At 37.3% G+C, this 2,510-nt stretch overlaps 1 long non-coding RNA gene across 1 annotated transcript in view; it reads right to left on the bottom strand.

The window, feature by feature from the left end:
- Window positions 1-2,510, bottom strand: part of LOC107104932 — a 6,755-nt gene extending 4,245 nt beyond the window's left edge. Inside the window, exon 1 of the long non-coding RNA XR_001482305.1 lies at window positions 2,412-2,510. This is a non-coding gene — a long non-coding RNA (uncharacterized LOC107104932). The remainder of the gene's footprint in view (window positions 1-2,411) is intronic.

Below are 2,510 nucleotides of genomic sequence, written 5' to 3'. Positions count from 1 at the left end.
TATAGCTGCTATCTAGTCATTCTGAAGAATGAGGTCTGTATCTCCATAAAACTTGTCAGGGAAATAATATGGAAGCATAAAGAACTCTAAAAATCACGCAGAGTTTTCTCTGATGACTGAGGACTTAATACAGTGGATGACCAGCAGTTCTGGTTCTTTGAATTGTGCTTTCCTTTCTACGAGCCATGATTATCAGAAACAGCAGAAGATAAAAATACTTCAACTTCTTGTTTTTTATGAGCTTCCGTTTTTTTTTTTGTTTTTTTTTTTTATTTCAATTACCAAAAACTAAAGATGCTTTTGTTCTGCAGTTATAGATAACCGCAGTATTAAGAGCTTCATTAAAAGATCCTTAAAACAAACTAAATCACCTATGATTTACTCACCTTCTTCCTGAGGCGGAGAAACTATGTAATTATCAGTAAATTCTTCTACAGTCTCATAGATATTTACTTCCCTCTTCTCCCATTCGGCTGTGTTCTTTTGCTCCCTTTTGGTATATCTGATCTTCTTGGTTAAATCTACTTTTCAGTAAATATCTGAGGACATTCTGATACAGCAAAGGTTGGGCTTAATTGTTCAGCTTCTTGAGTTGATGAAGTACAGCTCTACACTTGTAAACCATGTGGCATTGAAAGCTGTTTTTCAGATCTGCTTTTACTGTTGTGTTTTTTTTTGGTCATTTCCTTTGATGGCAGAAAAAAGAATAGAGGAAGTAGCAGCCCTCAAGGAAACACACTACTAGTAGATCAGCTTACCAACATTAGAGGTTCATACTGTATACTTAGTTTTTTTAATGTAATGTTATGTTAATGTTAATGGTATAAATCAGTATAATTGATCTTAACATAAACCACACAAGCAGGATAGGACATTTGGAAAGTTCAGCCTTTTACAAAAACTGTAAATGGTTTCCTCTCAGGTCAGGCTTATTGATATCTCTGTCATACCATCTCTACTATTCACATACTTATGCTAAGATTGTCCTGATTTCTATTTTGGAGGGGAAAAGAATAACAGCCCAGAAGATACTTGGTTGAAGACATGACATTCACCTCATCAAGACAAGACAGTAGCACCGCTAAAATAATAGACATTTCTATTGGGATCAGCATGTTCATTTGTTGGAGAGGAAAGGTTGAGGATTCGGGAGGAGAAGTGAATTAGGTCCTTATCATCCAATCAGGGCAGGAGTACTAGGACCAGGCGGAAAAAACGCAGCTCAAGCTGAAGCCCACCTCCATGAGTTTAGACAGCTCCCAAGATCCTGATGGGTCCTTTGTCTTGTGTGATTGGCTGTCATCGCCGTCACTCCTGAAAAGCTCAGTTTATACGCCACTGAATGGGGTCTGCTATTGGAGGGTCACAGCGCTGCTGTAGTTCTATGTGTTGCCGTAATTAGAACTGTAGGGTTGCAAGTCTGATTCTCTGCCTTCTGGATACGTTTTGGATTTTTTTTTTTTATATATCTTAAACGGTCCAGGAAGAGATTGTCGACAGTGAAGGAATCTGCTATTATTGTTGGCCATTTGTTCTTCACTTTGGTCATGTAATCTAGGAGGGTTGTTACATCAGATGTCTTATTTACATGAGTCTTTGAAATGGTGTCATGCGCATGTGTTTGGTTATTAGACTCGCAGCTACGATGCCTGAAAAAAGAAAGAGAGACATAAGAGTCCCCTTAAAAAGTCAAAGTGTAAGTTATATTTAAAGAACTGTGTAAAATCCCTCCTACAACATTTTCACAGGCTGCATAGAGCAGCATATTCACTTCAAGATCCTTCACTGAATTATTAAGATCTCAATAGTCCTGTAAATTATATTTATTTTATTAGAAGCGCTGATGAAGAAAATTGTAATACATTATTGTTATCATAAAAAAGGAAAAAAGTACAATCTAACAATGTGATTTTGTATATCAAAGCTCATAATAATTGTAAAACTATGTGTTTTTAATCTACATGGATTGACCCCAAATTATCCAATTGTCCTATGCTTTGTCAGGAGAGGTATAGCAGTGATGCAAGAGAAAGTGGAGGAAACAAACAGACTAACTGCTAGAAAAAAAAGCAGAAAATTATATATAGTTATATTAAAGGGTAATTGTAGCCCCCCCCCCCCAAACACCCACTCCAAGACACACACACACACTCACACTTCTGAAATCCAAATATCGTCCATGCTTTAACCCCTGCCATGTAAATGCTGGTCAAAGGGAGCAGTTCAACCAATTCTATAGCAGATGTGTTTCTGTCAGGCCGCTACAGGGGAGCTTAATGTTAACTAAATGTGTGAATGTAGTGTGAAGCGCTCTGGACTCCTCGGTCTAAAAAAAGCTAAAACAAGTACAGTACATTTACCATATTGCCTTACATCAATGTATGTCCTGTTTATATAATCTCCTTTCTTACCTTCTTCTTCTAGCTGAGGATCATCCATCAGGTCATTTATGTAGTTGTAGATGTAAACCTTCTCTTTCTCCCACTCTACTGTGTCCTCTTGCTTTTCTA

Source organism: Cyprinodon variegatus, unplaced genomic scaffold, assembly GCF_000732505.1.
Source record: "Cyprinodon variegatus isolate N-32 unplaced genomic scaffold, C_variegatus-1.0 Scaffold1960, whole genome shotgun sequence".
NCBI classification, from domain to species: domain Eukaryota; kingdom Metazoa; phylum Chordata; class Actinopteri; order Cyprinodontiformes; family Cyprinodontidae; genus Cyprinodon; species Cyprinodon variegatus.
This window is presented reverse-complemented; position numbering and strand designations above follow the sequence as displayed.